Source organism: Arachis ipaensis, chromosome B7, assembly GCF_059453495.1.
Source record: "Arachis ipaensis isolate K30076 ecotype BB chromosome B7, ASM5945349v1, whole genome shotgun sequence".
Lineage (NCBI taxonomy): Eukaryota > Viridiplantae > Streptophyta > Magnoliopsida > Fabales > Fabaceae > Arachis > Arachis ipaensis.
Window position 1 is genome coordinate 106097990 of NC_142442.1, and position 9195 is coordinate 106107184.

Here is a 9195-nt window from a genome sequence, read left to right on the forward strand (position 1 = left end):
TCTTCAACTGAGATGTTTTTTTGTGAGCTTGGCTCCTCATGATTCCTCTCTTACAGTGTGGTTTCGGACCTCAAAGTGATGGCATTGATGCCACCTTTGGGGTTGGGTAAAGGATGAGAAGGAATGACACTGGAGCTTGAATGCTGGTTGTTGGGAGTACATAATGAATCTATCTAGGAGAGGAGAGCTTGTAAAGTGGCATTCAAACCATTTATGGTGGAGTTAAGTGTATTCTAAACATCTTGCTGTCCTTGCGCAAGAGTGCGAAGCATCTCATCATTAGAAGAGGAAGGGGGTAAGTAATCTGAGGGGTCTGCTGTTGGTTATTCTGAGGTGCTTGGGACTGCCTTAGATGAGGTGCTCTATAAGGCTGGTTTTGGTTCTGCTGTTGATAGGGAGGATTCTGCTGATACCGGTTTTGTTGATTGTTATTATTATTCCACCTCTGATTTCCCTGGTTGTCTCTGCCTCCTCTGTTATAGTTGTCCCTCCACCCTTGGTTGGAGTTATCTCGCCAACCTTGGTTATAGTTCCCACCTTGGTTGTAACTGCCGCCTTGTTGATAGTATCCTTAATTCGGGTGGTCATAGAAATTTTGAGTAGCTGCCAAGGTGTTGTCTTCTTGTTGGAGCTGCGGACACTCATCGGTGTAATGAGTATAACAGGCACATATTCCACACACTCTTTGAGGAACCAACTGTTGATTCTGTTGTGGTGGGGGAGGCTGAGGTTGTTGTTGATTTAGCTGTAGCTGCTTCAGTATGTTGGTCATCTCTCCCAGAGTCTGTGTGAGAGCAGTAGTCTCACTGCTAGAGGAAACCTCCACAACAGCCTTGGGATGGTTATTCCTATTCCTAGCATTCCGGGTAGATTCAGCTAGATTGGCTATCAGTTGCCATGCTTCTGTTGCCGTCTTGTACTTCTTCAGAGAGCCATTACTTGCAGCATCCAATGTAGTTTTTTCCTGAGGCTTCATGCCTTGTGTGAAGTAGCTGATTAATACCATCTGGTCAATCTTATGGTGAGGACATGAGTCAAGGAGATTCCTGAAGCATTTCCAGTATTCATAGAGGATCTCTGATTCACCTTGGATAATACAGGAAATCTCCTTTCTCAGTCTATCTGTAACTTTAGCTGAAAAGTATTTCTCCAGGAACTCCCTTATGAGCAGATCCCAGATGGTAACGACTACTTCAGGTTGAGTGTAGAACCACTCCCTTGCCTTTTCCTCAAGAGAAAATGGGAAGGCATACAGCCAAATAGTAGTCTCTTCTGCATCATCACGCCTAGTAGTAGAGCAGGCTGTCTGGAAATTCCTAAAGTGCTTGATAGGCTCTTGAGCAAGTAAGCCATGAAACTTGGGTAGTAAGTTGATTAGCACAGTCTTCAGTTCAAAAACTGCAGCCAGATTTGGGTGACGCGCTTGATACGGTTGCAGTGTAAATTCTGGAGCTAATGCTTCCTGTAGTGTAATCCTCCTGGGCTCCACCATATTATCTGCACGTGAATCAATAGAATTAGTAGAAAAGGAGCTTGTTTCTTCCTCAGATGGCGCTTCAGATTCGCCCTCTGATGAGATTGGTGAATTGGCGAGAACCACTTCACCACCCTCAGAGGCTAACCGACGCTGAGCTCGCCTAATACGTAAAATAGTTCTTTCAATTTCAGGATCAAACGCGGCTAAGTTCGGATCAGGCAGTGAACACGTCATTCAATGAAAGAAACATACAGCTCATGGTAATAAAATTAAATAAAATATGCAAAAAAAATTAAAAATATTTACACCAACCAATAATTTAGCACACTATTGCAACTCCCCGACAACGGCGCCAAAAATTGACGTGGCAGAAAATTGCCGATTAAGAAATTATAAATAGAACAGCGTTGCAAGTACAGCTCTTAACCGATGAAAAATCTGCTTATCAATTTAGAAAGGGTTGTCACAATTTTAGAATAAAAATACTGGGAGTAGAAATCCCAGGTCGTCTCCCAACGAGTTGACAAAAGAGTGCTATTTTATTAGTCAGGAATTTTTCTGAGAATTTTTAGAGTTAGAGAACAGAAAAATAAATAATTATAAATTGAAGCAATGGAAATTAACAAGAGAACTTGTATAATTAAAATAAAAGCCTTGACTAGGAGAAGATTAATCAGAAGTTCTATCCTTGTTGGATTTCCCCAAGTGTAATAGTAAGAGGTTGTTGTTCTACTTAGTTATCCTTTACTGAATAAAGAAAAGTCAAGCAACTAACTAACCAACTTTGAATCCCAAGTCCTAATCCTCTCCTAAGAAAGGATTAGAGTCAGAGACTAGAGAGCCAGTCAACAACTTCCAATTAAAATTAACACTTGAGTATTCCAACTCAAGGATTTTCTTTTAATCAACTCCCAAGTCAAGTTGGGAGTCTACTCCATTGACATGAATACAATGTTCAGAGGCATATAAAGGGAATAAAAAGAAGACATAATAAATTAAATAATAACTAAAAATTAATTAAAGATAAAAATAGTACTTTGCATTAATAAATCCCAAAATCATAAACATACGTATCTGAATAGGGTTAATGGAAATTAAAAGAGTAAGGGAATAAGGAAACAAACTAGAATAATAAAAACTTCAACGGAGGTAGTAACTCTTCTCAATATCAAAATCAAAAGCATAAAACTAGAAATGTATGAATGTAAAGGAAACCTAGATGAAGTAGTATTCTCTCCCTAAGATTCCGATCTAAAACTAAAAACTATACAAATGAGAATGTGTGTTGAGTCTCTGCTTGTCCCCTGGCTCTAGTCTGTATTTTTGGGCTGAAAACTAAGTCCAAACTCAGCCCAAAATTACCCCCAGCGTTTTCTGCGATTTCTGCAGGTAGCGCATGTCACGCGTACGCGTCGCTGGTCAACTTCGCATGTCACACGTACGCGTCAGGCATGCTCACGTGTCACCGTGCGAACTCTGATTCACGCGCACGTGTAAGCCATGCGTGCGCGTCGCTCCTCGCTGGTTATCTCCTTTATTTCTTGTGCTCCTTCCATTTTTTCAAGCTTCCTTTCCATCCTTTAAGCCAATCCTGCCCTGTAAAGCCTGAAAACACTTAACGCACAGATCACGGCATCGAATAGTATAAATGGGAATTAAAAATATATAATTTATAGATCTAGGAAGTAAGTTTTCAGTCATAGAACAAAATATGGGAAGGAATTGTAAAATCATGCAAACTGTATGAATAAGTGTGCAAAAACTTGATAAAAACCACTCAAATTAGCACAAGATAAACCATAAAATAGTGGTTTATCAGCCGCGACCTAACTACAGAGTTTTATGTATATGTATTCGTATTTCCTGTATTTGGCTTAGTCTTAGACTTTATTTTCTCCTCGTCGTTTATTATTTTTGTTTTTAGAGGGGTAGGACTTGTATTTGAGAATATTTGAATAAGTCTACGTATATAAAGCTATGTGAATATATACCTTTGTGAATAAGTGATTTAAAATAAATACTTTTTTGGTTTTTCTTAATTAAAATTTTGGTTCGTATTCGTGAAGGCTCAATATTAAATAAATATAGTATGAATTAAAGGAGTAAAGGTAGGTAACACCCAGACTTTTAGTGCGATCATGAGGTGCTAAAGTTAGGGTGTTACAAAGTGACTGGACATGAATATGATGACATTATATAGTGAAACTATTGAAAAACTTTTGTTTCTCACTCCTCTCCCTGTACCATCTTCAAAAAGGATGCAATGCAAAATAATGTGCTACTTGGTTGAGTTGAAAGAAACAATTTACTAAATGAAGATTAAAAGTTAGGTATCAAGGGCGTAGACATTGAGGGTTAAGCACTTGCTCAAACTCATGTTAAAGATAAATGATAGGTAATGGATTTTGTCATAGTTACGCAAAGTGACAGAATTAAAACTTCTTATGTATCTTGTTTGATCTTTGTTGAGTGACTACAATTATGACCATGATGTGAATTTTTTATTTTATTTTATGATTATTAGATATAAGCAAAATTTGTCAATGTTTGTCTTTATATAGTTTAGTACGTCCATCTTTTTTGTTGTTATCATTAGGGCTACTTATATCTACTTATATTTTAAATCAAGCAGTAAAATACGAATCGTATAGCAATTTTGTTTTCAAAAACAATGTATGATGCAAGTTTAGGTAAGTTAAACTAGGACAAATCAGATCATTGTTCTGAATCAAATCAATTCAACGAAGTTTGATTTGTTGCTTTAATTAATGTAGTTAGTGAGTAGTTGATGTTCGTGTAGTAGTTTTGTATATGAATTGAATAATTTTATTTTTCTTTGTGAAAATTAGTGTAGATGATTAAGGATTTGAATTTGAATTGAATCTAGGAGTTTTAAATTGTTTTTTGATCAATCTATTTTTGTTAGGTTTAATGATAGTTTCAATGTTGTTTAAAACATAATTTGGTGCAAGGTAGAATTAATATCGGTGTTGTGTATTTTGTTGTGGTTACTTTGATATATGATTTTGTGGTTTATGTTATTGATTTTTATGCTATATATTTGGTGCTAAATAGAATTAGTTATTGTATTTTTTACTTTTATATGATTTTCATTTAGCAATGAGCTAACAAAATCTTTGATTATGAATATGAATAATTTGTGTTGTTAGTTTACAGTAGTGTCGTGCTTATAACTTTCTTGTGCTTTTGTGATTTTTGTATGATATTGATGAGTAGTTTGTGTCAAAGGTTGAGATGACTTTCAACACACTTGAAGAAGTTGAAAAATATTACAAAGATTATTTTAAACTTACAGATTTTTCAACTAAAGTAAGAAACATAAATAAGAAGGAAATCAAATTAAGAAAAAGTCATGAATATGGCTGGAATGACACCAGAACCATTACAACTTTCTTGTATGACCTAACTATATCAAATTCAAATCAATGAGACCACGTGTACTATAAGACCCCGAATTTTTGAAAATTAAATAATTAGTTATTTATGAGCCATTATATTTGTTAAGATTTTATTTTAAAAAAAATATTTACCAAAAATTTTTAAATAGAACTTCATGATTATTGAAGTTTAATTTAATTATGACTTATTTTATTAGTTTAAATTATTTATTAAAAACTATTTTAATAGATAAAAATTAAAAATGATTTTTATAATAATAATAATAATAATAATAATAATAATAATAATAATTAATAATTATAAAATTATTATTATTATTATTATTATTATTATTATTTCTTAGTTTCATTGTATTATTATCATTACGATATCATATTATTACTTATTTTCTTTCCTTTGGCCGAAGCCTTTAAGGGAATAAAGAAAGAAAAATTGAAACATGGCTCATATGCCTTGTATATAATTTGACACCTAACAAAGCTTAAACCCACAAGTCATCAAACTAATCTAATTATTATTATCACCCTTAGTCATCATCATCAGCGGTTTCATTTTGGGAACAAGGAAAAGATTTGAGAACGTGGCTTGCTATGCATATATACGTATATAATTGTTACAAATGTTCCTTTCATTAATAACCATGACACCTAATCATTTCCTATCATATTTATCGTCATCATCTAATCTTCATTTCCTCTCTTGGAACCAAACCAAAATTGAAAGATTAGAAAGAAAGAGTGACCAAGAGCGAGGGAAAGAAATCGTAGAACCTCCAGGCTTCCGACTCCGATTACTATAAATCCGTAACTCCAATAAAAAATCTAATCATATAAAAGTGTTTGAATGTTCTTCCTCTTCACGTTGAGATTACTTTTACTTAAGAGAAAAATATTAGTGGAGTTGTTGTTCCTTCTTGCAAAATTTGGCCGAAGGAGCCTCGGAGATGGAGTAGCCGATTCTGACATTTTCTTCTTCAGCAGCTCGATCGAAAAGCTTTTCCAAAATTTCCGTTGTTTTGATTTCATACGAAGGTTGGGGTTTTTATTTAAATTAAAAGTTTTTAACTTAAGAATGTCAAATAGCTTATTGAGTAATTACAAATGATCTATACGTATTTTGTATGTCTAATTGATGAGAATTGGTTGTATTGTGATTGCGAATGTTGATAAATTTGATATTGCTTGTTAAACTGAAATATGAATTGGATTTTATGTATTGAATTTGAATTGAGACTGTGATCCATGCTGGAGTTTTTTATTATGGAAGTGAATGGTAATTGATTATGGTGTTAGTACGATGGTGATTAAGTTTTAATGATAGGCTGGTAAACTGTTGAGAAATTATAAAAGTGAGGGAACCCGTAAGGGTGGTGAAGTCGAATTCTAAGGGGAGGTTCCCTCGGAGTTTTTGTAAAAATATACGAAAAAGTGATTTTTTTTTTTAAAAATCTGATTTATATATATATTTCTATTAAGAAAAGATCTTTGTATTAGAAACCCGATTTATAGGTTTATTTTGAGAAATGATTTTATGTTTGAAAAGGTCTTCGCACATTTACTCATATAGAAAAAGGGGTTTTGTATTCAAAGTTTGAGTTATACACTTATATTAAGGAGTGACTGATAAACCCATTTGGAGGGTTTATCTTGTATTGAATTTAGAGGATTTTATAACCTTTTAACCCACATTTATCCAATGAAATAGCATGCTTTTATAACTTCTCCTTTAATTATGCTTAAGGGTGAAAACATGTTTTTAGGTCTTAAATTAGCTAAATTTAATTTACCTTTGATTCCATTAGATGCCTTGATAAATTTGTTAAGTGATGTCAAGTCGACCTCTTTGCACTTAATCGACCATAACTAGAGCTATAGAGGTCCAAATGATGCGGTTCTAGTTGCGTTGAAAAGCTAATATCCGAGGCTTCGAAACGATATAATATTTTCCATAGTTGCTATAGGTATGGTGACGCGTACGCGCACTATACGCATACGTGTCTGCCATATGATCCACTTAAAGCAATACGTGGCCAGCGAATTCTAAAGCCTTGTGGGTCCAATCCAACTCATTTCCGATGCTATTTGACCCAAAGATTGAATGCGGATGAGACATCTAGTCATTAGTTTAGTTTTATTTGAGTTTTATTATGATTTAGTTAGTTTTAAAGAGAGAAGCTCTCACTTCTCTCTAGAATTATGATTAGGTTTTAGATCTAGATCTACTTCTTCTTCTTCTCTCTTAATTTTCCTCTTTCATCTTCAATTGTTTTCTTGTAGATTGTAGAATTCTTCTTCTCTTGTAATTCTTTTGTATTGTTAGTTTTAGTTTACGAACTTTCTTTTGTAGATCTACATTTCTTCTTCAATACAATTGGTAAGTTCTTTGTTGTTTCATAATTGTTTTCCTTTTCTATTGTTGATCTCTTGCTATTCTAGTTAGATCTCTCTTTAATTCTTGCAATTCATGTTGTTACCTTTAATGCCTTCTATGTTGTTTACTTTTCTATTGTTTTGCCTTTCTATTGTTAATCTCTTACTTTTGTAGTTGTAGATTTACTTTTCTTGCAATTTTACTATGCTTTCCTTTTATGCCTTCCAAGTGTTTGATAAAATACTTGGTTGGATTTTAGAGTAGATTTTAGTGCTCTTGGCTTGGGAAGGTAACTTAGGAACTCTTCAGTTACTAATGTCCAAGTGATTTGGTGGAGAACTAGGACTTGTGGTCTTGGATTGACATAGCTCACTTGACTTTCCTTTATTAGTTAGAGGATGACTTAGTGGGGTTGATCCTTGCCAATTCTCATGTTGTGGTTAGTGGTTAGGATAGAGATCCTTGACCACCAACCTTTGCCAAGACCTTTTTAGTTGTTAGTTTATTTTCATTGCCATTTACATTTCATGTCTCTTATCCCAAAAACCCCAAAATACAACCCATAACCAATAATAAGACACTTTGTTGCAATTCCTAGGGAGAACGACCCGAGCTTCAATACTTCGGTTTATAGATTTTAGGGGTTTGTTACTTGTGACAAACAATAGTTTGTATGAAAGGACTATTTTTGGTTTAGAAACTAAACTTGCAACGAGATCTCAATTGTGAATTCTAAACCACACAAAAGTCCAATCATCAAAATGGCACCGTTGCCAGGGAATTGAAATGGTGTTGTGTTATCGGTTATTATATATATGTTAATATTGTGAATATGTTTGCCTTTTGCTTCTTTGTTAGTACTTGCTAGTTTTAGGATTTAATTTTCTCGCTTCTTATTTGATTTTGTTTTCATTTTCTCTTGCTATCATGAATTCTCACTTTGGCTATGAGTTTGGTTCTCACTATGTTGTAGGAAATGAGGACTACAATGAGGATGTGTATCAAGAATGGGATAACCAAAGGTGGGAGGAGCCATATGCATATAATCAATCTTCATGGCAACAACTTCCACCAATGCACTATGAAGAATAGCCATTCTATGACGCATATCAATCCAATGGCTATGGTGAATCTCCTTGTGACTTTCAAGAACCACCACCATATGCCTATGAGTCATATCCTCAACATGAACCTCAACCATACTCACAAGCCTCTTTTCACCAAACACCTCCATATGACCTTGACCCATTTCCACCCTACCAACCACCTTTTGAAACATATGAGCCATACATGGAACCACCATCCCAAGATCACTACTCCCAAGAACCATCTCAATACACACTACCACATCCTTATCAAGAAAAATCACCTTCCTATTATGAACCCTTTCTCCAAGACAATGAACCCTCTTATCCTTCCCAATCCTCAATGGATGAAACCCTTAGCCTTATACTTCAAGGACAAGGAGAAATGCAAAGGGAGACACTAGAATTTGTGGCTACCTTGTGACGTACGCCCCAGCGGTGTATTGGTAGATTTCTCTTTAATAACACCTCGTCATGAGTATAGCTCTACCAACAACAATCCTCCGGGGGGGGTCAAATTTAGAAGCGGGATTTGGTTGTCACAAGTTTAACCCCAATAGAAATAACCGAAGTATTCAAACCTCGGGTCGTCTCACAAAGAATGGGCAAACATGTGCTTCGACATTGGTTAGAAATCCGGGGTTGTGAGTTATGAGCATGAAAATAAATGGAAATCTTAACAAGCAAGTAATCTTAAATTGTAATAAATTAATTCAACCACCTAAGTAAAACTTGAGCAATTCCAATGAACAAGAAATATTCTATTTAATTCTACTTAAACCAAACAAGTAACTATAACTAAGGCAATTGAAATTGGAAATTGGGTTCAAATATGAATGATAA

The 9195-nt window shown here is 34.6% G+C and overlaps 1 non-coding gene across 1 annotated transcript; it reads left to right on the top strand.

The window, feature by feature from the left end:
• Window positions 1-1013: 1013 nt before the first annotated feature.
• Window positions 1014-1120, top strand: LOC148553633 (small nucleolar RNA R71). Its single transcript, XR_015893283.1, has one exon. It is a non-coding gene; the product is annotated as a small nucleolar RNA R71 (small nucleolar RNA).
• Window positions 1121-9195: the final 8075 nt, after the last annotated feature.